Source organism: Carlito syrichta, unplaced genomic scaffold (genome assembly GCF_000164805.1).
Source record: "Carlito syrichta isolate Samal-C Ts95f unplaced genomic scaffold, Tarsius_syrichta-2.0.1 Scaffold135732, whole genome shotgun sequence".
Taxonomy (NCBI): domain Eukaryota; kingdom Metazoa; phylum Chordata; class Mammalia; order Primates; family Tarsiidae; genus Carlito; species Carlito syrichta.
In genome coordinates, this window is record NW_007079828.1 from 302,860 (window position 1) to 330,605 (window position 27,746).

The 27,746-nt window shown below is 42.1% G+C and overlaps 1 protein-coding gene across 3 annotated transcripts in view; it reads right to left on the reverse strand.

Annotated features, from left to right (window-relative positions):
* GLRA1 (glycine receptor alpha 1) overlaps positions 1–27,746 on the reverse strand; it is a 114,258-nt gene that overhangs the window by 43,731 nt on the left and 42,781 nt on the right. The gene's annotated exons all lie outside the window — the stretch shown is intronic.

The following is a 27,746-nucleotide window of genomic DNA, read 5'->3' on the forward strand; positions in this document are numbered from 1 at the left end:
AATCTTGCCATGCACATTCTCAGACCACAGTGGAATAAAAATAAATATCAATACCAACAAAATTTCCCCAAAGCCCACAAAGACATGGACACTAAGCAACATGATGCTGAACAACTACTGGGTCAACCTTGAAATCAAATTATAAATTAAAAGATTCCTGGAAACAAATAAAAATAAAGAAACATCTCACCAAAACCTCTGAGATGCCATGAAATCAGTTCTAAGACAGGAATTTATATCTTTATGAGCACACATCAAGAAAATGGAAAGATCATAAGTGGAGAGCCTAACAAATCACCTAAGGGCACTGGAAAGAGAAGACCACCAAAACCCCAACTTTGGCAGAAGAATCCAAATCACCAAAATAAGAGCCCAAATATGAGACAAAGAAGACAAAAAAAAAAAAAAAAATCGTAGAAAACATCATCATCAATAATAACAACAACAACAAAACAGCTGGCTCTTTGAAAGAATTAACAAGATTGATGGACCCCTAGCCAGAATGACCAAGAAAAAGAGAGAAAAAGCCCATATAAACACAATCAGAAACACAAAAGAGCAAATCACAATTGACCTCCAAGAAATACAAAAGATTATCAGAGATTACTATGCACACCTATATGGAAAAAAACTTGATAACCTAAATGAAATGGAGAACTTTCTGACATTATACAACCTCCCCAGTATGAAACAAGAAGACATTGAGACACTAAATAGATCAATAACAACCCAAGAATTTGACTCTGTCATACAAAAACTGCCCACAAAAAAAGAAAAAGAAAAAGAGAAAGAAAAAGGAAAAAAGAAAAAAGAAAAAAAAAGCCCTGGACTGAATGGCTTTCCAGCAGAATTCTACAAAACATACAAGGAGGAGCTGATACCAATCCTACTGAAAGTATTCTAGACAATTGAGAAAGACGGAGTTCTCTCCAAATCATTTTATGAAGCTAACATCACACTGATACCCAAACCAGGTAAGTATCCAACAAAAAAAGAGAACTATAGGCCAGTTTTTCTTATGAACATAGATGCTAAAATCCTCAACAAGACTCTAGCAAATCAGATCCAAAACATATCTAAAAAATCATCCACCATGACCAGGATGACCAGGTAGGCTTCATCTCCAGTATGCAGGACTGGTTCGACATTCACAAGACCATAAATGTAATTAAATACATCAACAGATGTAAAAACAAGAACCACATGATTATATCATTAGATGCAGAAAAAGCTTTTGATAAAATCCAGCATAGCTTCTTAATAAAACCCTCAAATACCTAGGTATAGAAGGAAAACATATCTCAAAATAGTAAGTACCATTTGTAATAAACCCACAGCTAACATATTGCTAGATGGATAGAAACTGGAAACCTTTCCCCTGAAAACTGGAACAAGACAAGGCTGCCCACTCTCAGCCCTCCTGTTCAACATTGTGTTGGAAGTCTCAGTTGGGCAATTGGATAAGAGAAGGAAATCAGGGGTATCCAAATAGGAAAAGAGGAAGTCAAATTATCCCTCTTTGAGGATGATACGATCCTATGCCTTGAAAATCCAAGAGACTGTGTCAAAAATCTCCTTGTACTGATAAAGGACGTTGGCAAAGTCTCAGAGTACAAAATAAGTGTGCAAAAGACAATTGCCTTCCTATACACCAACAACAAGCAGGCAGAGACCCAAATTAAAAGAACAATCCCATTCACAATGGTCACACACACACAAAAATGAAATACCTTGGCATCTTCCTAACCAGAGAAGTGAGACCTTTGCAATGAGAACTATAAAACACTGCTCAAAGAAATCCAAGAAGACACAAACAAATGCAAAAATATTCCATGTTCATGGATAGGAAGAATCAACATTGTTAAAATGTCCATCCTACAAAAGGCAATCTACAGATTCAACACAATACCCATTAATTTACCAACATCATTCTTCTCAGACCTGGAAATGACAATACAGAAATTCATATGGAAACACAAACGACCATGAATAGCCCAAACAATCCTTAGCAAAAGATACAAAGCAGGAGGTATTATATTTCCAGACTTCAAACTTTACTATAAAGCTATAGTAATCAAAACAGCCTAGTACTGGTACAAGAACAGGCACATAGACCAATGGATAGAGATTCTGGAAGCAAAGCCTCAATTCCCTACCCAACTCATCTTTGACAAAACCTCCAACAACAACCACTGGGGAGAGGAGAACCTATTCAGTAAATAGTGGTGGGAAAACTGGCTGATGACATGCAGAACATTGAAACAGGACCCCTACCTATCACCATACACAAAAATTAACTCAATGAATCAAAGACCTAAAAGTAAAACCTCAAACTATAAGAATCTTAGAAAACACAGGAGGCACCCTTATGAAAATTGGAACTGGCAACTAATTCCTATTCAGAATCCTAAATGCCCTTACCTTAAGAAGTAAGATAGACAAGTGGGACCTCATCAAACTAATGAGCTTCTGCAAAGCAAAAGAAACCATCAAGAGAGCAGGGAGACAATCCACAGAATGGGGAAAAATATTTGCCAACTGTATATCTGACAAAGGCCTAACATCTAGGATCTACAAGGAACTCAAACTCACCTAATGGAAAAAAACAAACAGCCCCATAAAAAGAGGGCAAAAGACATGAATAGACACTTCTCAAAAGAAGATATACGGGCAGCCAACAGACACATGAAAAAGTGCTCAGCCTCACTCATCATCAGAGAAATGCAAATCAAAACCACATTGAGATACCACCTAACCCCAGTAAGACCAACCAACTTCAGATGCTGGTGAAGATGCGGAAAAAAAGGATTGCTTCTAAACTGCTGGTGGAAATGCAAACGAGTGCAACCTCTAAGACAGTGTGGCAATTTCTGAAAGAACTAGAAACTGACCTTCCATATGACCGGCAATTCCCCTATTGGGAATATACCTGGAGGAACTAAAATCATTCTACAAAAAAGATACCTGCATACATGTTTGCTGTGGCTCTATTCACAATAGCAAAAACATGGAACCAACCATGTTGCCCATCAAAACTGGACCGGGTAAAAAAAATGTGGTACATATACATGATGGAATGTTATGCAGCCATGAAGAAGGAAAAACATATGGAATGTTATGCAGCCATGAAGAAGGAAAAGCAACTTGGATGAATTTATAGTCTATCATACTCAGTGATCTATCACAGAAACAAAGAACAGAGTACCATATGTTCTAATTCATAAGTGGACCTTGAACAATTATAGTACTTTAAGAAAGGAATTGGTAGTAGTGGGAAACTGTCAGGGGAGGGGGGATGGGATTGGCAATTAAGAGAAACTGCTAGGGGAGGGAGGGACACACCTCATCAATCAGGGCACCTGCATAATCAATGTTTGTATACCTAACCCTGAATTGTACCCCACATTTTTAGAATAAAATAAATAAATACAATAATCTCAGCTGGGTGTGGTGGCTCACACTTGTAATTGCAGCACTTTGGGAGGCTGAGGTGGGAAGACCACTTGAGTCCAGGAGTTTTTTTTTTTTTTTTTTTTTTTTGAGTCAGATCCTCACTGTTACCCAGGCTGGAGTGCAGTGGCATGCTCATGGCTACCTCAGCCTCGACCTGCTGGGCTCCGGCAATCTTTCTGCCATAGGAGTTTGAGACCAGCCTAGGCAACATAGCAAGGCCTCATCTTTACAAAAACAAACCAACCAACAAACAGACAGACAAATAAACACATAAATAAGGAAGCCAGTTGTGTTGATGTGCATCTGTAGTCTCAGCTACTCGGGTGGCTGAGGTGGATGGATCACCTGAGACCAGGAGGTCAAGGCTGCAGTGAGCCATGGTTGTGCTACTTGGCATTCCAACCTGGGCAACACAATGAGACTTCTACTAAACAAAAAACAAACAACTAATCTTGTGACATAGGTTTTGCTAACCTAATCTTCTAGATGGAGGAGGCACAGGGAGATTAAGGGCTTGCCCAGATTTACACTGCTAGGAAACAGGGGGCCTGGAGCCGGAGCCTGGTTTGTCTGATTATTTCAAGTTTGTGCTCTCAACCGCTCTGCCGTGGTGAGGCTGTGAAACGGATTGATTTGAAACTGTGGGGATCCTCAACTGCAAAACCAGGTGTCTGGATTCTATTCTGTAGCCAGTTTGACACCACCAAAGACTTAAGTAGTTGACAATCATCACAGCTCAACTTCAGGAAGATCCGTGTGGCAGGAAGGACCGTGAGATGTTGGAAGCAAGAGAAAACAGGTAGAGAAAGGCCTCTTTTGAGGTTGCTGTGACTACCTAGCTGAGAGGCAAAATGGATCTAAATCAAGTAGGAATGGAGAGTGGGAATACATGAGAGAATCATAGTTCCTACCATTATCATCATCATCATCATTTTTATCATCAGATATTATAGCTAGAAAGAACTTTGGAAACCTCTGTCTTGACTCCTTCATTTTAAAGATGGCCCTGAGAGGGAAAGCAACTTTCCCAGGACCACACAGCAGTTCAGTGATGAAGGTGGGACTTGCTTGCAGGAATCTTGACCCGTATCCTTCTTTTTTTATCCACTTTGCATGCCTTTGAGGGTAGCCACAGGGCCAGGAGGAACAGAGTTGAATCTGCCACCACCTGACAAGCTCAGCCTCCCTGGAGAAGCCGTAACATGGGCTGGGCTCTTGACAGGTTTGGGAATGACCTGCACAAAAGCTAGACCATCTGTCACAGGCCAGAACCAGGGACCATTCAGAGCAGGGGGGAGACTAGGCAGGATTAGGGGTTGCTGGTTCCTCTCCCACTGGCTCCTTCCTTCTTGAGTACTTTTCCAGACCTCAGAGAAACGCTAAGGACTGACAGGGTCATGGGTGCTGTCTGCAGATGTGAGAAGAGTCAGCCTCTGTCTCCCCACAGTCTTTGGAGAGTGTGGACTTGGCTCCGCTGGCACGTGTGGGGTTTACCAAATCCTGCCTGAGTGCCAAGTGCAGTGCTAAGTGCTTTATGTGAAACTGCTCACCAAATTCTCATGGTGACACCATTTACAGGTAAACTGAGACCTAGGGATATTAAGTGCTTTGTCTGAACTTGGTGACAGAGCTGAGACTCAACTCCAGGACTGTTTGACTCCAAAGTCTTGTGCTTTTAGTTATAGGCTATATTGGCTCTTTTTATTAATGTCATGTTTATTGACTGCTTTTTACTTTTCAAAGCATCCTCACGTTTTCTGCTGTAAGGTCTGGCATAGGAGAGAAGATTCTTATTCCTGCTGGACAGATGTGGAAAACTACCTTTCTAAAAGCTCAAGTTCCTACCATTTGTCACTGATAGATCCAGCATTGATAATAACTATGCAAATAATACTAATATATTTAAGACCGTAAGCCAAGCATGGTGGCTCATGCCTGTAGTCCCAGTACCCTGGGAGACAGAGGCAAGAGGACTGCCTGAGCCCAGGGGTTTGAGACCAGGCTGGGCAACTTGGCGAGACCTCATCTCTACAATAAGTTAAAAAAAAATTAGCCAGGTGTGTTGGTGCATGCCTGTGATTCCAGCTACTTGGAAGGTTGAAGCAGAAAGATCTCCTGAGCCCAGCAGGTCAAGGCTGTGGTGGCCGTGATTGTGCCACTGTACTCCAGCCTGGGTGACAGAATAAGAGCCCGACTGCATTCTCATTCGGACAGCTCATGATCAGAGCTGCATTTCTTGTAAAGAGCTGTAGATCGTTTGGACCAATGGAGCTGAGCATCTCTGTTTGTCTTTAGGGGATCACTAAAGCTCAGCAGGAGTTTAATAATGACATAAAAATGCTAATAGTAGTTACTTTTATTGGGTGTCTAATGTTTGCTAGAACTTTATATGCATTGTATCTCTAAACTTTTCATCACCCTCACATCCTGGATATTATTATACTCATTTCACAGAGGAAGAAACAAATTCAGAGAGGCTAAATGGAGATTAAGTGCCTTCCCAAGGTCACATAGCTAGTAGGTGCTAGAACAGGAATATTAATTCAAGACTTCTGGTTCCCAATTTCACACTCTACTGACAATTGCATGCTGTATCTCTATTTCCTCTTAAAGATTTGCTCACTAAGTTCTATCTATTTTAACCCATCTATTTAAAATATTTATTTTTATCAAATATTTAAACATTAAATATTTATTATTAAAAATCATTAAATATTTTTAAATTTAACATTAAATATTAAATATAATTTTAAGCCATCAATCAGGAAGATGAAGGAAAGATAACAGACATTGTATACTGGGACCCCACTGAGACTATGTGACAAACTGGCTTATAAATATCCTTATTGCTGGAGTGGTGGTGCACCTGTCATCCTGGCTACTCAGGAGGCTGAGGTGGGAGGAGCACTTGAGCCCAGGAGTTTGAGGCTGCAGTGAGCTATGATCACGCCACTGCAGTTCAACTTGGGCAAAAGAGTGAGAACTTGTCCAAAAAAAAAAAAAAAAAGAAAAGAAAAGAAAACTTGACCTCTATCCCTTTTCTTTTTTTATCCATTTTTATATTCAGTGTCAGGTAAAGAAATTCGGGCTGAGCTATTCGACAGTTAGGTGGACTCATAACTGGTTACCCAAGGTGCAAATGGAGGGGTGGATGCTCCTGGAAGGAGGGGACGGACAGGGCTGGCAGTGCAGGGCACGGTGGTGGGACAGATCACTCATGGACTTGGACATATGGAAAATGGGCTCACTTGCTGAGAGTGAAACCAACAAGGGGATGCGTATGCAAGGGAGGGATATGGTGAGGCCCCCATGACCCATGGGCAACCTCAGCCACGTAGGACGGGTGTGCGCTTATAATTCAGTGAGGAGAACTCCAAGTTATTGTGCTGCATCTTGTTTACAGAATGATTTTATAAACATATGCGGGGGCATTCATTCTGTAGTATGAGAAAGGGCAGTCCAAGAAGCAGGGATCTGGCAATTGGTCATCCCGCATCATCAGGGAATGGTGTCACCATGTCTGAAGGGACATTGACTTTTTTTATCACTGGAAAGAGGGTTCTGCAGTAGGCAAGAATGGCTTCTCAGACCTCTCTGAGGCCTGGATGACATTTCCTTCAAGACTGTCCACCTCCCTTTCTTCCAGTGCTAGCTATGCCAAAAGCAACTTGTGCTTGGCCTTCCTGGGACTAGGATAGTGGCAGGGCGCACCCTCCTGGCAGACACAAGCAGTCCTGTTATTAGAATGGAAAGCCCCACTGGGAACGGAAACCACTCGGCAGTGTGATTTCCCCACTTTGGTCTTTTGTGGGTCCGATTGTCGCGGGTCAGCCTTCAGATTTTGATCCAACGGAGAGCCGCGCTCTGGGCTGCCGTAAACTGACAGTTGTGATGCCTTCCTGGGTGTTATGAGAGACTCATCCTTGCAAATGACGCCAAGACTGCTCATAACCCCGTGTTCTGCCTGTGACCAACTTTCATGGCATTTTGGAGACTCTCCTCGGCCCTCTCTTAGTCTTCAATTCATCGAGCCTGTGTGGAGTGTGACACCCTGTCTGTCTGGATGATATTTAATAGACTTTCTCTTGGATCCCCTAAACCTAAGAGGATAAGAAATGACCTGGTGTAAGCTGGGTAGAAAAATAGAAATATAATAGAAAGAGCAGCAACAGCAAAAGGTCTCATACACGATAGAGACCAACCCCACAAAACACCTGGAATAAACCGAACAAGACATGTGCAAGTCATATATATATAAAAAAAGCCTCTAAAACTCTACTGAAAGGCATATAGGAATACCTATATGAATGGAGAGATATACCATGTTTCTAAAATATTGTAAAGATATCATTTGTTCTCGAATTAATCTATAAGCTCAAAGTCATCCTAATCATGATCTGAGGGGATTTTTATAGACCTCAACAAGTTGTTTCTCATATAGAGGCCATGTGTGGTGGCTCACGCCTGTAGTACCAGCACTTTGGGAGACTGAGGCGGGAGGACTGCTTGACTTCGGGAGTTTGAGACCAGCCTGGACAACATAACAAGATCCTTTCTCTACAAAAATATAAAAAAATTAGCCTGGTGTGATTGTGCACGCCTGTAGTTTTAGCTACTTGGGAGGCTGAGGAGGCGGGATCACTTGAGCCCAGGAGTTTGAGGCATCAGTGAGCTATGACCGTGCCACTGTACCTCAGCCTAGGAAACAAGGTGAGAAAAGAAAGGGATGGGGTAAATCTATACATGGTGATGTGGAGAGGGATGTGAAGGCATGGGAAGTGGATAAAGCAAGTCGTATTGCTCAGCGTTTACACAAAAATGTGTGTATGTACCTTCATGGGTGTACAGTCAAGGAAAGGAGACTGGCAGATGTGCATACACTTTATTTGGAGTGGTTGACTCAGAACAGGACAATGGAAATTGGAGGGGAGGGCATCACGGGGGCACTCTTATTATTCGTTCTTTCTTTTTCACAGGACACGTTTACAAGAGTTGGTTTTTGTGCATGACTCCGTGCTTTTTTTTTTTTTTTTTGAGTAGGACTCTCACTCTTTCCCTCAGACTGGAGTGCAGTGGCATGCTCATGGCTACCGCATCCTCGACCAGTTGGACTCAGGTGATCCTTCCGTCTCAACCTTCCAAGTATCTGGAACCACAGGTATGTGCTACCATGCCCATCATTTGATTTATTGTAGAGACAAGGCCTCGCCAAGTTGCCCAGGCTGGTTTCGAACCTATGGGCTCAGGTAACCCTCTTGCCTCCACCCCACAAAGTGCTGGGATTACAGGCATGAGCCACTGTGCCTGCCTGACTCCTGTACTTAAAAACAGGTTTCAGGCTGGGTGCCTGTAATCCCAGCAGCTTGAGAGGCTGAGGTAAGAGAATTGCTTGAGCCCAGGAGTTCGGGACCAGTCTGGGCGACATAACAAGACTTTGCCTCTACAAAAAAATTAAAAAAAAATTAGCCGGGTTGGTGGTGCACACTTGTAGTCTCAGCTACTCGGGAGGCTGAGGTGGAAGGATTGCCTGAGTCCAGACAGTTGAGGCTGCAGTAAGCCATAATTGTGCCACTCCAACCTGCGCAATAGAGTGAGACTCCAACTCAAATAACAACAATAGCAAACATGTTTTAGGGAGGCGCTGTCCATAAGTGCACTGTGAGTCTACACTGTGACTTGGCTGCTGAAATGGAAAGGACTTTGGGGTAGAGATGGATTTGAGGGCCCTGAGGAGTTTTCCCAAGGGCTTCCTGGAAAAGGCAGAGATTGAGAGACAGGCCAAGAGAGTGAGCTTCCGTTTCCCTCTCCACTTCAAACAGAATAGCCTATTTTTATCTGTTTATTAAAGTACTATGTAAGGTTTAGCATAGAAGGGAACTGTGGAGGTGGGACTGCTGTCAAAACAATTCTTTGACATTCATGGACCCAGAATAAGGATGATACCCTGCTCCAAGCACTCTTGGGGGGTTGGTGTTTATTTCTTGATCTTTCATCTCAAGATGGAAGTCAATGCATTGGATGTGTCACAAAGGGAGCTCCAACAATGACGGAACCACAAACTGGAGAGAAGGTTGAAGACGCCAGGCCTGAGGAGTGGCCGAGAGAGGTATGTGGAGGGCTGTCAGGTGAGTAGTTTGACTCTAGGGTCAGGATGAAAACCATGGGTAACTGGAGATTTCAGAGTGGCAAGGCAGTAGGCTACATAGCACTTTAATAAACAGATAAAAATAGGCTATTCTGTTTGAAGTGGAGAGGGGAACGGAAGCTCACTCTCTTGGCCTGTCTCTCAATCTCTGTCACTCGAGGTGTGCAAGCAGAAAGTCCTCCACTGGTGGAGATTCTGACGACAGATGAAGGTTTGCTTAGAGAACTTCCAAGGTGAACTATTTCCACAAATACTGATGAGCTGCTATGATTTAAGCAATGTGCTGGGCACCAGAAATATAGAGATGATTGAGGAGACAAAACCCCACTCTCAATGGAAAAGCAATCAAGGCAGCAAACAAATAAATAAGTGAACTTTCGAACTTGAGTTATTGCTCTGAGGATGGTAGAACATGGTGATGTGATAGAGAGTAGCTGGAAGGGGGAACTTTTGGGACAGGGAGTTGGGGAAGGACCCCCCTGAAGTCAGGTGTGAGCTGAGACTTGAAGGATGAGAAGGAGACATTTGTGCCAAGATCTTTCTGGGCAAAGGGAACAGAATATGGTAAGAATGTTAGGACATCGTTGTGGGATTTGGCCAGGAGAATTCTGTGTCTGATTTGTGGTTTAAAATAATCTCTCTATATGAAAGACACTGGGGATTCCAGAAGCGGGGAGGAAGAGTGAGGGGTGAGGGTTGAAAGATTACCTCTTAGATATAATGTTTACTATTTGTGAGACAGGAACACTAGAAATCCGATCCCAAGCATGCACATGTACCCCCTGAATCTAATATTTAAAAAAAGTAAAATAATTAGAATTGTATAAATTGCTTTTGAAAACTGCTATATTCTAATAAAGATTTAAAACAAAATGAGATGATCCCTCTAGCAATGGCGGGAGGTGGTAGGGCATGAGGAGGGGAGGGAGGGAGGCCAGTTAGGAGGCCATTTTTGTCAAGCAAGATAGAGATGAGGCCAGTTTTAACTAGGGGTTGACAGCAGCTAAGTGGGAAAAGAGTAGATGAATTTAAGTTTTATTTCTATGATTTCAAATACCTGCTTCATTCAATCAATTGATCCCAGGATCGGTTGGCTCTGATTAATGACTAAATGACTGCTTCTAAGCCAATGTGTTAATATGTATGGTTGGGCATAAGGGATTCTAATCTCCTTGAGTGGAAGATTATTTTTATGTCTTGAGGGCTTGTTTGCAAACACCCAAAGGAAAGGATGGCCAAGGTCTTCCCATGATACAGGTTGTGATAGGATTGCACAAATCCTGCTGAGTTACTTATTGACCAAACCACAGTGCAGAAGGGCAGGGTGGAATTGTGTGTTCATGTGAACCGGTCTGTGGTCCCCTTGGACCCCGTCACTACCCTCTTCCCTCATCCTCAGCGAATGGACTGGGCCAAGGACAGGGCTCCTGGAGTCAGGCAGCCTGGGGATGGCAACTAGCTATGCCATTTATTGGCTGGAAAAGATCAGATGAATTGAGCTTCTCTGAGCCTCAGTGTCCTCAACTATAAAATGGGGTTCATTATATCAAAAAGATATGTGCACTCGTATGTTTGTAGGAGCACTATTCACAATGGCAGTGTCATGGAGTCAACCTAAGTGCCCAGCAAGGGTTGACTGGAAAAAGAAAATGTGGTACATAAACACCATGGAATACTATGCAGTCCTAAAAAGAACAAAATCATGTGCTTTGCAGCAACATGGATGCAGCTAGAGGACAATATCCTAAGCGAATTAATGAAGAAACAGAAAACCAAGTACCACATGTTCTCACTTATAAATAGGAGTTGAAAAAATGGGTACACATGGATGTGTGGAGAGAAATAATAGACACTGAGGACTCCAAAAGGGGAGAGGGTGGGAAAGGGGTAAGGGTTGAAACTATCATTGGGTACAATGTTCACTGCTGTGAGCAAATCTCACTCTCAAGTGCTATATCCACGTCATGAACATGTGTGTATACTCCTGAATCTATTTTTTTTTTTTTTTGAGTTGGAGTCTTACTTGGTCGCCCAGACTGGAGTGCAGTGGCCGCTTCCGGCCACCGCAGTCTCTCCTGCTGGGTTCCGGGATCCTTCCGCCTCAGCCTTCCGAGTAGCCGGAATTACAGGCATGCGCTACCACATCCGGCTGATTTTTTTATTTATTGTAGAGATGAGGTCTTGCTGCCCAGGTGGGTCTCGAACCCGCGGGCTCAGCAATCCACTCACCTCAGCCTCCCAAAGGCGTGGGATTACAGGCTGAGCCACCGAGCCCGGCTTGAATCTATTTTAAAAAATGGTTGTACATGAAATAATTCCCAGAACTGACTAACCATGGTGACCTGGCTTTTAGGAAAGTGCTCAATACATGACAAACCAATACCTGCCCCTCACATCCTCTTCCCAGCAGAGCATTTTGGAAGACTCACCTCTACACTGTCTTTGTTTCTATTTGTCTTTTGCTTGCTTTATGTTCCCAAAATTGCTTTTCCTATGTTCACTCACGTTCCCTTTCTTCCCCATCTCTCATTACCAAGGCTAGTGAACCACTGTCTTTTCATATTTGACTTTTCTCTTCTTTTGGTACTGCTGGGCACACACAGTTTTTTGAAACCTCTTAAGTCTTTGGGTCTTCCCTTGACAATGTTCTCTCCTGGAAGGTTTTAACATGAGGAGAACCATGATCAGATTGCTACTTTAGAAAAATCACTCAACTTGGCACTGCTCAGATTAGGAAAAAAAAAGAAAAAAAATCACAATTACACAGTAGCACTTTCACAAAGCCTGACGCACATAATATGTATTCAGTAGGTGCTAACTAATATTGCTGTTGTTACTATGACCTTCTGTGTTCCCTAGTGTCCTGTGCATATCTCTGCCATCTCACTTATCATATGGTGTTATTATCTTTTGTTTCATTGTCTGACAGACTGTTTAGCAGAGACCTACTACTCATGATGTCTGGTTCCAGTTTACTTCTGGAAATACGGGAGGATTATATTTCTCTTCAAGAAGGACCGTGTGATTTCCTTTAGATAGTGAAATGTGAGTGAAAGTGGTGTATGTCACCCCTGAGTAGAAAGCAGTTACTTGCCTGGTGTTATAGACTGAATGTGTCTCCCGCAAATTCATATGGTGACGCCCTAACCCCCAGAGTGACTGTTCTTGGAAATGGAGTGTTAGGGAGGCGATAAAGGTTAAGTGAGGCCACAAGGGTGGAACCTAATGCAATAGGATTGGTGTCCTTACAAAGAGAGGGAGACATAACAGAGATCTCTCTCTGCGTGCCCAGAGAAGAAGCCCTGGGAGAACACGGTAGAAGGCAGCCGTCTATAAGCAGGAAGAGAGCCCTCAACAGAGACCTTGATGGCACCTTGATCTTGGAACAGTGACAGATTTCAGTTGTTTAAGCCACCCGATTTGTGGTATTTTGCGATGGCAGCCTGAATGAACACACCAGTGTTCAACCCTTGCATGTTTTCATCCCTCGCATGGCAAATGTGAACTCACATGCTGATACAGAAATGCAAAACTGAGCTGTTCCCTGGAGGACAACAGCTGGGAGGTCCCCTGGATCTGCACAGGCTTGAGATGAGTGACCACTGAGTCTTTGTTGTTTAAAGACTGAGGTCTTTGGGGTTATTCGCTACTGAGAGCAATTCTAGGCTAATATGACTAAAACAGAATTCTGTCCCTAGAACCTGATGTCATATTTAGCACATGAAGGACTTTGCTCAATAAATGAAGTAGAAAGAACAGATGAATAAAGAGGGAACAATAAACAGAAAAATAGACAAACAAAACCCCAGAAGGGCATTTTCTTCTGTGTATGTGTTGGAATCTTTGGCTGATTACTTTAGTAGCTGCCCATCTTTTACGTTCTGTAGCAGTCACAGAAGACTTGCATACCCGTCACCCTGTGTGATCCTACACCATTCTTAGAGCCAGGCACCTGGGGGGACTGAGTTTCCAAGGTGTTACGTAGTAACAGAGCTAGAACTCACACCCTGGTCTAAACTCCTCATTCAGGGCTCTGTCCATTGCCCCTTGATGTCTACAAATAAGACCACTCTTGTGGACAATTGTCACATAAGCTGTCATCAGTCAGTGTGCCTGTCTCTGTGTCAAGATAACCTGACCTTGGCAAGAGAGGCTGGAGCACACATCCTAATAATGAAAACACTGGGATTCCTGCCCAAAGGATGTCAACACACATGCATGCACACAACAAGCAACACACACACACTTTTTCACATTGTTTATGTTCAGTTCTGCAATCATTCCAGCTACATACAAGCTCCCACCTGTGCATATCCACATGTATCCTTGCACACGTGTATAGATATACTCACATACCAATACACATCTAAAGAGTCTCACTTATCCACATGTGTTCACAGGTGCACACATCACATGCACATGCTTATACACACATGTAAACATGTGGACTCAAATGCTGATACATATCTCTTTATATAGTCACAAATATCCATATACAAATACATACATGAAAATAATACACTTCATATCCATCTACTGTTTAAAAATTTTTTTTTAATTTTAAAGATGTTGGGTACAATTCAGTGTTAGGTATACAAATGTTCATTATGCAGGTACTCTTGTTGATGAGGTGTGTCCCCCTCTCCTGGTAGTTTCCCACTACTGCCAATCCCTTTCTTATAGTATTATGATAGTTGTTCAAGGTCTGCTTATGAGTGAGAACATGCGATACTCTGTTCTGTTTCTGTGATAGATTACTGAGTATTATAGACGCTAAATCCATCCAAGTTGTTGTGAAGTCCATATGTTTGTCCTTCTTTATGACTGTGTAATATTCCATCAAGTATATGTACCACATTTAAAAAAAATCCTTCTTTTTTTCCCCTCTTTTAACTTTTTAAAAATTTTAAAGATGTGGGTACAATTCAGGGTTAGGTATACAAATGTTCATTATGCAGGTACCCTTGTTGATGAGATATGCCCCCCGTCCCTGCAGATTCCCATGGGATTGGCAGTAGTGGGACTCTTTCTTTTTTTAAAAAATTTTTATTTTAGATATGTGGAGTACAGTTCAGGGTTAGGTATACTAATGTTCATTATACAGGTAACCTTGTTGATGAGGTGTGCTTCCCCCTCCCCTGGCAGTTTCTCACTACTGCCAGTCCTTTTCTTATAGTTTTATGATAATTGTTCAAGGTCTGCTTATGAGTGAGAACATGTGATACTCAGTTCTTTGATTCTGTGATAGATCGCTTAGTATTATAGACTCTAAATCCATCCAAGTTAGTACCTTCACATATTCTTCATATATACTCACTCACAGGCACACACACATCCATACATACACATTTCCACATATCCACATACAGAACCAGAGACACACATACTTATGTCTATACCTGCATCTGATCATCACACTTCTCTTGAGGTTACATGTCTAGATATATTCAATCTGGCACACACATGCCTACGTGTACGTCCCACAACCCCACAGGACACATACACAACACAGACATATGCTGTAGTGTGCACTCTCATGAACACTTATAGCACATGTGTGTGGATGAGTAGCGTGGTTTCCCAGGTTCTCGCTCTGAGTCTTTCTCTCGTGAACTGCCAGAGTGCAGCTGCAGACAGGCCACGATTCCTCCTCTCCTCGTCTACGCCTGTCTCGACTTCACTTCCACCTTCCTCTTGCTGCACAGACTCCAAGAGAGACCCAGGAAATGTCAAGGAAGGGCCAGCAGGCTCAGCTTCTCACTGGGAGTGGATGGAGCCCCTGTGGCTGTTCTGGCTGCCTCTGCTCTTAGGTCTGTAGCTGGTGAATGGCGCCAGGCCTGGGGGGCAGACAGCAAGGCTAGACACTAGCTGTTTGTGGAATGGCTGTGCTTGCCTGCTGTTCCCTGAGAACAAAGGCAGCTGGAGGGTTTCTGACACCAGGACTGTGTCCGTCTTACCTTGGTCCCACAGTGCACAACCCGTTCTTTGAAGTCAGGGAGTCTGGTCGACTGTGTCACTCATTACCAGTTTGTGTCCTGGGTAGTGCAAGCCTCTCTCTGGCCTCTAGTCTCTGTGTTTGCTCAGTTCAAACTCCCCATGAAGAAAGGAAACAAGTAAGAGCTGGGTGATCCCCAACATCTGCGAATTGAATATTTATATTTGGCTCAGGAGACCATGCACTGAGTTCAAATCCTCTTACTGGCTGTGTGTTCTTAGGAAAATAATGTAATCATTCTGATCTGCAGTTTACCCATCTATAAACGGCGGGGTAACCTTTCCTACCACACAGGAGTTGTTGTGAGGCCTAAATGAGGTGATATGTACAGACGTGCTCTGCACACTGCCTGGTACATAGAAGCATCTTATGTGTTCTTCTAGGACAAATTGTTAGTATATAAATACAAGTCCAGTTTTGGTCCTGAGGACACTTTGAGTGACAAGGAAAGAGATTTGAATGGGAAAGTGGTCCAGAGGGTTTGGGTGGTGGGAACTAGGGGAGAAAGAAGATGAAGGGAGGAGAATCTTGGACCACTCTAAAGAGCATTGGACTTGGGTTTCTAACACACCCATGCCATGCTGTGTGACCTTGCTCAAGTGATGTCACTACTCTGATCATCAAATTCCTGCTCTGTAAAATAGAGGGCTGAACTAGAGACAGTTTTTTTTAGGTCTGATATTCTATTTTTCCCCTAAATCATCTTAAAATAAATTATTATTTTTCCTCTTTTTAGATACACGGTCTTGCTCTGTTGCCCAGGCTAGAGCACAGTGGCATGATCATGGCTCACTGCAACCTACAACTCCTAGACTCAAGTGACCCTCCAGAGCAGCTGGGATTGCCATCATGCCTGATTGGTGTGTGTGTATGTGTGTGTGTGTGTGTGTGTGTGTGTGTGTGTGTGTGTGTATACTTTAGAGACTGGGTCTTGCTATGTTTCCCAGGCAGGTCTTGAACTCCTGGCCTCAAGTGATCCTCCCACCTCTGCCTTCAAAAGTGCTGGGATTACAGGTGTGAGCCACCACACCTGGCCTTACAAAGTGAATTAAATATATATAAGTAATTAAGAAGCCAGTTAAAAAAATTATGGTGCAGTAAGTCCTTATATAACATCATTGATAGGTTCTTGGAAACTAAGACTTTCAGCAAAATGATGTACAGCAGTTTCTCGAATAATGCCATTTTGTTCAAAATCATTTTGGTATAATGCTGATGAGAAAATAAAATTGGTTATGTTGCAGACATTTTGCTGAAAGCCACAGATTCCAGGAACCAACAGACGATGTCAAGTGAGGGCTCACTGTCCTATGGAATGTGCAAACTGGTCAATGGCAGCCTCTGCCCTTATCTTGGAATGACTTGAATAAACAGGGAAAAGCGATGTCCTCTGTGGTCCACTCTTGAGGAAGTGTATTGTAGCTAATCCTTCCTTGCCTGTCTGAAGACTGTTTCTTACCACCCAGGGTCCATCTCCCAGGTTCCTCTTGTTGGTCATCCCGTTCTCAACATTGACTATTTTCTCCTGAGGGGTGCTGAGCCTGGCATGGTATCGGGCTGGATTTCCACTTTTGATAACACTTAGGGTGTTGCTTATGTGTACTTTGTGGTTCCTGGTCCCCCAATTTCTTATCCTCCTTGGAGTTACAGCACAGAATATACACTTACCTATGGGTTATCAAAACTGGGTTTTAATCCCTGCACGGTCACTAACTGGGTTTGTGATACAGTCTCTCCAAATCTGTTTCCTCAGCTATAAAATGCGGAACACAGTGTGTGCATGTTGACTTTACAGAATAGTTGTAAGACCAGGCATTTGGTGAAGGAGTCCCACGAGAGAGTGAATGTGAAGGTGTGTTGAAAATTCTAAGCTGTAATTGCGACAGGCATGGTGGGCGGCATGCCCCATGTTTATCTCTTAATCCCCATGGCAGGCCATGAGCAAGATGTTCTTGGTGTCCCTAGTTTACAGATGAGCAATCAGACTTTGGTTACCTTACCCAAGGTCACAGAGCTGAGCTTCAGATCTTATCTGGGAACATCAAAAAGCGTGTCTAATTACTGTGCTACCATGTCTCTGTAGAAAGAAATAGGCAGCAAGAGTGAAGTCTGGAAAGGCAGGGGGAAGGGGAGGGGAGAAACCAAGGCTCAGAGACATCTAGGGGATTGCTCAAGATCACATAGCAAATCAATGACTGCTGGGGCTTCGGTGTACAGAGTCTCCACTAACACCACCACCGTCACCACCATCGTCACCACCATCATCACACCACTATCATCATCATCATCACCATCACCAACAATGTTGAACATTTGCAAAGCATTGACTGTGATCTATGCTTTCCTGCACACACCACTTATTTTTTTTTGAGTTGGAGTCTCACTCTGTCACTCAGACTGGAGTGCAGTGGCCGCTCCCGGCCACCGCAGCCTCGACCTGCTGGGCTCTGGCGATCCTTCCGCCTCAGGCTTCCAAGTAGCTGGAACTACAGGTGCGCGCTACCACGCTTGGCTAATTTTTGACTTATTGTAGAGATGAGGTCTCACCAAGTTGCCCAGGCGGGTCTCGAACCTGCGGGCTCAAGTAATCCACTCACCTCAGCCTCCCACAGTGCTGGGATTACAGGCTGAGCCACTGAACCCGGCTCACACCACCTATTAATAACTGAATTAGGTCTGTATGTTAATCACCATTGGGATTTTACAGATGTGGAAACTGTGGCTTAAAGAAGTGAAGAAAACAAAACAACTCCTCACAGATAGTGAGTGAGCTGAGTCTATGTGACTCCAGAGCCGGGTTTTTAACCTCCATGAGAAATAAGAGTATGTCCTTCTTCTTTTAGGAATCTGTATTAAGGAAATAGACCTCTGATCATCATAGGGAAACAAGTGTGTGTGTGTGTGTGTGTGTGTGTGTGTGTGTGTGTGTGTGTGTGTGTAATGCAGACATGTGCAGTGGTCCCCAAATAACCAAACCAGGCCTTTCATGTAACCGAGTGGTTCTAACTTAGTTTGACAGCCATTTGCCATTTAGGAAGAAGAGTGGAAACGAGTGGAAATATCAACCCTTGCTGTGTGAAGATTGCAGTTAATACAACTGTCAACATGCTCTTGATTTGGAGGAGGAGAAGAAAAGCGGAGAGGGGCCCATTAAGAATGCTTGTAGGGCCAGGATCGGTGACTCAGCCTGTAATCCCAACACTTTGGGAGGTCTAGGCGAGTGGATTGCCTGAGCCCACGGGTTCAAGACTCACCCAGGCAACTTGACAAGACCTTGTCTCTACAATAAATAAAAGATTAGCTGGGTGTGGTCGCACGTGCCTATAGTTCCGGCTACTTGGAAGGCTGAGGAGGAAGGATCACCGGAGCCCAGCAGGTTGACACTGGGGTGCTGTGAGCATGCCACTGAACTCCAGTCTGGGTGACAGAGTGAGACTCCAGCTCAAAAAAAGAAGAAGAAGAAAAAAAAGAGTGCTTGTAAGACATTCATTCAAAGAGGAGAAAACTCTGCTCTGTGACCTGGAAACCCGGTGAAAAGCAGTCGTGTTTGTCCCTTGTTAACAGATGGGAACAACTCCATTTGGAGATAAGAGACCTGCTACCTTAGGGAGTTTCATTAGTTGTCCTTTGAGTGTGAGCAGGGTCTTCTTGACCCTATCAAGACAGGCTTCTAATCATTATATCAAAGAGACGCCCACACTCATATGTTCATTGTAGCACTATTCACAATAACAAAGCCATAGAACCAATCTAAGTGTCCATCAGCAGATAAGCGGATAAAGAAAATGTTTACATAAACACCATGGAATACTATGCAGCCACGAAAAAGAAGGAAATCATGTCTTTTGCAGTAACCTGAATGGAAGTGGAGGCTATTATCCTAAGTGAATTAACACAGAACCAGAAAATTCAATATTGCATATTTCCACTTATAAGTGGGAGCTGAAAAATGGGCACACATGGATATACAGAGGGAAATATTAGACACCGGGGCCTCCAAAAGGTGGGAGGTGGGTGAGGTTGCCAAATGACTTATTGGGTACAATGTACACTATTTTGATGACAGCTACACTAAAAGCCTAGAGTTCACCACTACCCCATATATCCATGTAACAAAACTGCATGTATCCCCTCTAAATCTCTCTCTCTATGTATATAAAGTCAGGCCTCTCCGCAAATGGACAGCTTTTAGATCATTTGCCCCCTCACCCACACAGCTCAGTGATTTTGGCTAGTTTGGGATTGACAATTTAGATCTAATTTCCATAAATGTTTAGGTCCAAATAATGGTTTTAATTGATAAACAATACATTTGATTTAGTTCGTTTATTTTAAAAAATTGTTGCGCACCTATTACTGAATTGCTGTGCCAGCCTCTGAGGTTGCCACAAGAGACAAGATTCCAGCTGCAACGATCTTACATTAGAGTGACAGCAGGGAAAAACAAGCAGACTGACACAGTGGTAATTCCAAGTGGCAAGTGCCATTGTGGAGACTGTAAAATGTGTTATGAGAACAGACAGAAAGGACCCCTCCCGGCCTTGGGTGAAGCAGACATGTAAACTCACACACAAGTGCAAGGATGTTAAAACAGGACAGCTGCCTATTTTATTCCTAAGTTGAGTCTTTTTTTTTTTTTTTTTTAGTTTTACATTTTATTTCAATAGCTTTAGGGGGTACATGTAGTTTTTGCATGTACTGATTACACTGAATAGTAGCAAGGAAGTCTGGGCTTTAAGTATATCCACCACTCCAACTTGTGCACATTGTATCTAATAGGTGATTTTTTTTGTTCAGCCACTTCCCCCACTTCTGAGTCTCCAGTCTCCATTATACATTCTCTATGCCTTTGCAGATTCTTGTTTTATCTCCCATTTATAAGTGAGAACATGTGGTATTTGGTTTTCTGTTTCTGAGTTAGTTCACTTAGGATGATCTTCTCCAATTCCATCCAAGTTGCTGCAAAAGACATTATTTCATTCTTTTTGTGACTGAATAGTATTCCACAGTGTATATATACCATATTTTCATTATTCACTGATCAGTTGATGGGCATTTATGTTGATTCTGTGTCTTTGCAATTGTGAATTGAGCTGCTATGAACATGCGAGTGCAGGTGTCTTTTTAGTATAATGACTTCTGTTCCTTTGGGTAGATACGTAGTAGTGGCATTTCTGGATCAAGTGGTGGATCGACTTTTAGTTTTGTTTTTTTTTTTTGAGTTGGAGTCTCACTCTGTTGCCCAGACTGGAGTGCAGTGGCCGCTCCCGGCCACCGCAGCCTCGACCTGCTGGGCTCCGGCGATCCTTCCGCCTCAGCCTTCCAAGTAGCTGGAACTACAGGCGCGCGCTGCCACACCTGGCTATTATTTTGGTTTATTGTAGAGATGAGGTCTTCACCAAGTTGCACCGGTGGGTCTCGAACCCGTGGGCTCAGGCAATCCACTCACCTCAGCCTCCCAAGGTGTGGGATTACAGGCTGAGCCACCGAGCCCGGCTTGACTTTTAGTTCTTTGAGAAATTTCCATACTAATTTCCAAAGAGGCTGTACTAATTTACACTCCCACCAACATTGTATAAGTGTTCCCTTTTTACCACATCTGTACCACCATCTACTGTTTTTTTATTTGTTTTTTAATAATGACCATTCTTACTGGTGTAAGGTGGTATCTTGTAGTGGTTTTAATTTGCATTTCTGTGATGATGACTAGTGTTGAACATTTTGGATATGTTTGTTGGCCATTTGTATATCTTCTTTTGAGAGATGTCTGTTCATCTGCCCACTTTTTATTTTTATTTTTTGTGTTAGACCTTTTATTTCATTCTTTTTAATTAATTGTTTATTTTTTTCTTTTAAAGATGTGGGATACAATTCAGGGTTAGGTATACAAATATTTGCCCATTTTTTAATAGGTTCATCTGCTTTTTTTTTTTTTTTCCTGGTTGGTTTGAGTTCTTTGTAGATTCTGGATATTAGTTCTTTGTCAGATGTATAGTTTGTGAATATCTTCTTCCTTTCTGTATCTTGCCTGTTTACTCTGTTGACTATTTCTTTTGCTGTGTGGAAGCTTGTTAGTTTAATTAAGTCCCACTAATTTATTTTTGTTGCATTTGCTTTTGGGATTTTAGCCATAAATTCTTTGCCTAGACTAATGTCCAGAAGAGTTTTTCTTAGGTTTTCTTCTAGGATTTTTATGGTTTCAGGTCTGACACCTAAGTCTTTAATCCATCTTGAGTTAACCTTTGTATATGTTGAGAGACAGGAATCAAGTTCCATTTTTCTGCATGAAGCTATCCAATTTTTCCAGCACCATTTGTTCAGTAGGGTGTCCTTTCCCCAGTATGTTTTGTCTGCTTTGTCAAAGATCAGTTTTTGCTTAGGATTGTTTTGACTATTCGGCTTTTTTTGGGCTCATTTTTTCTAAATCTCTGAAAGATGATGTTGGCAGTTTTACAGGGATTGCATTGAATCTATACATTACTTTGGGTAATATGGTCATTTTACACAATGTTGATTGTTCTAATTCATAAGCATGGGATGTTTCTCCCTTTGTTTGTGTCCTCTACAATTTCTTTCATCAGTGTTTTGTAGATCTCCTTGTAGAGATCTTTCACCTCCTTAGTTAAATATATTCCTAGGCATTTTAGCTTTTTGGCTGCTGTTGTGAATGTAATTGAGTTCTTGATTTGATTCTCATCTTGGTCACTAATAGTGCATAGCAGTGCTACTGATTTGCATGTGTTGATTTTGTTTCCTGAAACTTTACTGAATTCATTTATCAAGTCCAGGAGTCTTTTGGATTTTCTAGTTATAAGATCATATCATTGGCATACAGAGATAGCTCTATTTCTTCTTTCCCAATTTGGATACCCTTTATTTCTTTCTCTTGCCTGATTGCTCTGGTTAGAACTCTGAGTACAGTGTTGAATAGGAGTAGTGAAAGTGGGAATCCTTGCCTTGTTCCAGTTCTGAGAAGGAATGTGTTCAACTTTTCTCCATTTAGGATGACATTATCTCTGGTTTTATCATATATGACTTTTATTATTTTGAGGAATTTTTCATCTATGCCTATTTTGCTGAGGGCTTTATCATGAAGGGATTCTGGCTTTTATCAAATGCTTTTTCTGCAATAATTGAAATGACCATGTGTCTTTTGTTTTTAATTCTGTTAATGTGATGGATCACATTTATTAACTTGCATATATTGAACCATCCTTGCATCCCTGGGATAAAACCCATTTGATTGTGGTGGATTTTTTTCTTTAATGAGATGTTAAATTCAGTTTGTTAATATTTTGTTGAGATTTTTGTTTCCATATTCATAAGGGATACTGGTCTGTAGTTTTCTTTTGTTATTGTATCTTTTCCTGACTTTGGTGTCAGGGTGATACTGGCTCCATAGAATAAGTTACAGAGAATTCCCTCCTATTCAATCTTATGGAATATCTTCAGTAAAATTGGCACAAGTTCTTTGAAAGTCTGGTAGAACTTGGCTTTGAGTCTGTCAGATCCTGGAATTTTTTTGCTGGGAGACTTTTAATTACTGTTTCAATCTCTCTACTCATCATTGGTCTGTTCAGGGTTGCTATTTCTTCCTGATTTGAGGTAGAGGAGTTGTATGTGTCCAAGAATTTATCCATTTCCTCTAGATTGTCTAGTCTGTTTATATAGAGGTGCTCATAATAATCTTGAATAATCTTTTGTATTTCCAATTTATTAGTTGTAATATCTCCATTTTCATTTCTGATTAGCTAATTTGAATCTTCTCTCTTCATTTCTTAATTAATCTAGCTAGTGGTCTATCAATTTTGTTTATCTTCTCAAAGAACCAAATTTTGTTTCATTGATACTTTGTATTATTTTTTAATTTCAATTTTATTTAGTTCTGTTCAGATCTTTGTTATTTCTTTTCTTCTGCCAGCTTTGGGTTTGGTTTGTTCATGCTTTTCTACTTCCTTGAGATGTGACATTAGGTTGTCAATACACCATATTTTAGACTTATTAATGTAGGTCTTAAGTACTATAAATCTTACTCTGAGCACACCTTTGGCTGAGTACCAGAGGTTTTGATAGCTTGTTTCATTATTGTCATTCATTTAGAGGATTTTCAAAGTTTCCATTTTGATTTCATTGTTGAGCCAGATTGTTTAACTTTCATGTTTTTGTTTGGTTTCACAAGTTCTTCTTGGAGTTAACTTCTAGCTTTATCCATTGTAGTACAGGAAGTGATATGATTTCTATTTTTTAATTTATTGAGACTTGATTAGTAGCCTATCATATGGTCTATCTTAGAGAATATTCCATGTGCTGATGAGCAAAATATATATTCTGTAGTTTTGGGTGGAATGTTTTATAGATATCTGTTAGTTCCATTTGCTCTAGAATCCAGTTTAACTTCAGTGTTTCCTTGTTGACTTTCTACCTTGATGATTTATCTATTGCTCTTAGTGGAGTGTTGAAGTCCCCCATTATTATTGTATTGTAGTCTCTCTCTCTCTTTCTCGCTCTGTCTCACTCTCTCTCTCGAGCTAGTAGAATTTGTTTTATAAAGCTGGGGACTCTGATGTTAGGTCCATATATATTTAAAATTGTTATGTCTTCTGGAAGAACTGATACCTTTATTGTTATACAATATCCATCTTTGTTTTTTTTTTTTTTTTTTTTTGAGTTGGAGTCTCACTCTGTTGCCCAGAGTGGAGTGCAGTGGCATGCTCCTGGCCACCGCAGCCTCAACCTGCTGGGCTCCAGCAATCCTTCCGCCTCAGCCTTCCAAGTAACTGGAACTACAGGTGTGTGCTACCACGCCCGTCTAATTTTTTTGATTTATTGTAGAGATGAGGTCTCGCCCAGTTGTCCAGGTGGGTCTCGAACCCGCGGGCTCAGGCAACTCACTCACCTCGGCCTCCCAAAGCACAGGATTATAGGCTGAGCCACCGAGCCCGGCTGTCTTTTTTAAACAGTTGTTACTGTTAGTCTGATAGGTTTACCTTTGTAAAGTATTTGGTGACCTTGTCTCACTACTCTTAAAATTCTTTCCTTTACATTAACTTTACATAAACTGATGATTATGTGCCTTGGGAATGACCTTTTTGCAATAAATCTTCCAGGGGTTCTTTGAACTTCTTGTTTCTGGATGTTTAAATTTCTGGTAAGGCCAGGGAAGATTTTCTCCATTATTCCCTCAAATAGGTTTTCCAAACCTGTTGTTTTCTCTTCTTTCTCAGGAATACCTGTGATTTTTAGGTTTGGATGTTTTACATAATTCCAAATTTCTTGGAACATTTGTTCCATTTTCTTGATTTTTTTTCTTTATTGTTGCCTGATTGGGTTAAGTTGTAAGCCTTGTCTTCAAGTTCTGAGGTCCTTTCTTCCACTTGTTCTAGTCTACTGTTAAAACTTTCTACTGCATTTTGTACTTCTCTAAATGATTAGTTCATTTCTAGAATTTCAGCATTTTTAAAAGGTATTTATTTCCTTGAAGAATTTTTTTCATTCATGCCCTGAATAGTTTTTAAAATTTCTTTATGTTGTCTTTCAACTTTCTCCTGAATCTCATTGAGCAATTCTATAATCTCCCATTTGAATTCTATCTCTGGAATTTTAAAGATTTCATTTTAGTTACGGTCCATTGCTGAAGGATTGTTGTGGTCTTTTGGGGGTGTTGAAAAACTCTGTTTTTTCATATTGTCAGAATTATTTTTCTGGTTCCTTCTCATTTGGGTAGACTATTTCTTTTTATTTGAGGTTGGCAGGGGGCTGACATAGGCACTGTAGGGTTCCCTTGGTAATATACAGCCTTGGTGTGGTGAGTTTCTCAATTGCCAGCTGTGGCAGTCCTGTGCTGGGTACCTGCACAGGCTCAAGGTGTCCTGAGTGGCTGGGGTGGTTTGGATAGTGGTCTGGGATCAAACCTTCCCCAAAACTGAGGTATTATACCAGATATGATGGACTGTGCTGTTGACCTCTGGCCAGGAGGTGGCACTCGTGGGAGAGAGCCAGCTGTGATGGTGAATGTGGGCTTTCTGCCTGGCTTGTGCTGCTCCAAGGAAAGGCCTTGCCAACCTAGGCAGTGGGTGGGGTTGTGGGGATTACCCAAATTCTCTGTCTGTTTTGAGCCTTTGAGGGAGGTGTGGGGTAAAAGAGCTCAAGCTCCCCACTTGTGTGTACTCTTGGCTAACCGAGTGGGGATTGAGAGGGATTACCGGGGTAATGCTGTTGTGCTGAGACACACAAAAAAGTGTATCCTGGGAATGAGAGGTTGCTATGGCAACAAGTCCCACCCAATTCCCTTGCCTTATCCTCTGCTCAAGAGCTACTCTTCTCACTCTGCTCTAAAGAGGTGACTTTAAACTGCCCTGATTATTTTTTCACAAGCTAGATCACTCCTTTCATATGGGTACAAAACACAAAACACAGTCTGCCTTCCAAATGTCAAAGTGCAGCTGATTTCAGGGCCTCAGGTGTTCTCAAGGTTGCCTTCTCCAGCCTGGAAATGTCTTCCACCTCGGAGTTTGCCCTTAGGGCCCACTCTCTTCCTGGTGAACTAGAAAGTGGCTGACAGCAAGGGCCGAGTTCCTGGGCTATGTTGGCTGGAGCTGCTCAGTGCCTTTCTTCCAGCACCATTCCACATTGGTTTTGGCAGAGCATGGTTGTTGGTGAGGCGATTTCCTGTGGACTGGAGTTCTGCAAGGTTACAGGGGCCCTCCCACTCCATGGCAGGAGCACAGAATTCCTGAATTCCCTCACCTGCCTTCTCCTTCGCCATGTTTGGAGTCTGCCGGTGGTCTGTGTCATGATCCAGCCAAGAGTCTGGTCGATTCCAACCCCAAGTTGACTCATTTTTCTCTTCTTTGCAGTATGTGGCTAATATCACTTTTTTGATGAGTTGTAGGGTGTGCTGCCAGTCCCACTGCTCTGTGAGTGCTAAGGAGACTATCTTGGCTTACTCTGTAGGAGAAACTCACTCTAGCTATCTCTAGTCAGCCTTCTTAATCTCCCCTGAGTCTTAAAGCATTTTTAAAAAACATTATATATATAAACTTCAAGCGGTATATGTGCAGATTTGTTACATGGGTATATTTCATGATGATAAGATTTTTGGGCTTCTACTGAACCTGTCACTCAGGTGGTGAGCATGGTACCCAATAGTAGTTTTTAAACCCTTGTTCTCACCCCTCCCTCCACCTTTTAGGAGCCTCAGGGTATGTTGTTCTATCTTTATGTCCGTGTGTAACCAGTGCTCAGCTCCCACTTGCAGGTGAGAACATGAGGTATTTGATTTTCTGTTTCTGCATTGATTCAGTGAGGATAATGTCTAAGTCAAGTCTTGAAGGAGATAGGAGGCTGGGCAGAGACCTGGAAGCATCTGTAAACCAGGGAGTGAGAGCCCACCTGTGTGGAGAGCCCTACACAGTTGGTACAGCTGGAGCAGCAGCAAGAGAGGAATGGGCAAAGCAGGTAGACCACAGGGGGCCAACTAAGCTTTGCAAGGGAATTGGGATGTAATGTTGAAGGTGATGGGAATCTTGGGGAAGGTTTAAAGCGGGGAGTGGCATGGTTAGATTTGTGTTTTGGAAAGACTGTGAGAAAAAATGAGTTGGAGGAGGCCAGATGGAAGCCAAGAACCCTCTGCAGTATTTGAGCCAGCTGCAATGCAGGTCTGAGCTAGATGAGGGGCAGGTGGATGACCTGAGATGGGAACTTAAGAGGATTTTGCATAGGACTTGGTGACTGACTGACTCTTCTCATTCTGCTCAAAAGAGCTGACTTTAAGCTGCCCTGATTATTTTTTCACAAGCTAGATCACTCCTTTCACATGGGTACTATTGATTTTGTTGTAGTTGAACAAATAAAAAAGGCTGAGAAAAGAATTTCAAGTATTTTTGCATTGATTTATAATTACTAATGTAATATTCACTCCTTGCAGAAATTTGAACAATATAGAAATACTGAAAGAAGAAAATAAAAATTATCCATAAGTTGTAATCCAGAAATCATCACAATTAACATTTTGGTATTTTTTCTTCTAGTCATTTTTTTCTAGTGTAATTGATGTATTGAAACTTTTTTTACTATGGAAGTTTAAAGTACATTCAAAGTAGAGCAAATAGTACAAATAAACCAATACACCCATTTCAGCTTCTCTAACCAGCA